We start from the raw sequence: 250 nt of genomic DNA, 5'->3' as shown, positions 1-250 counted from the left end.
GTTCACCGGCTCGGTCAGCCCCGCCCTCCAGTAGTCTGCGGCTCTCAGGCTCCAGCAGAAGTTAGCATGTGGAGATTAGCAGCCTCGCTTCAGTCCTTCTTCGTCTTCTTCCAAATGAGAATGTCTGGTTTCTCCTAGGGTTGCGGGGTGGGAGTTCACATCTCCCACCCTTCATCCTTGGAAATAATGTAGAAAGTAATTCTTTTAAAATGGACATGAAAGTGAAAGTGAAGTCCAACTCTTTGCGGCC

This window comes from Bos indicus, chromosome 26, assembly GCF_029378745.1.
Source record: "Bos indicus isolate NIAB-ARS_2022 breed Sahiwal x Tharparkar chromosome 26, NIAB-ARS_B.indTharparkar_mat_pri_1.0, whole genome shotgun sequence".
NCBI lineage: Eukaryota > Metazoa > Chordata > Mammalia > Artiodactyla > Bovidae > Bos > Bos indicus.
The sequence above is the reverse complement of the archived record's forward strand: the minus strand, read 5'-3'. Positions refer to the sequence as shown.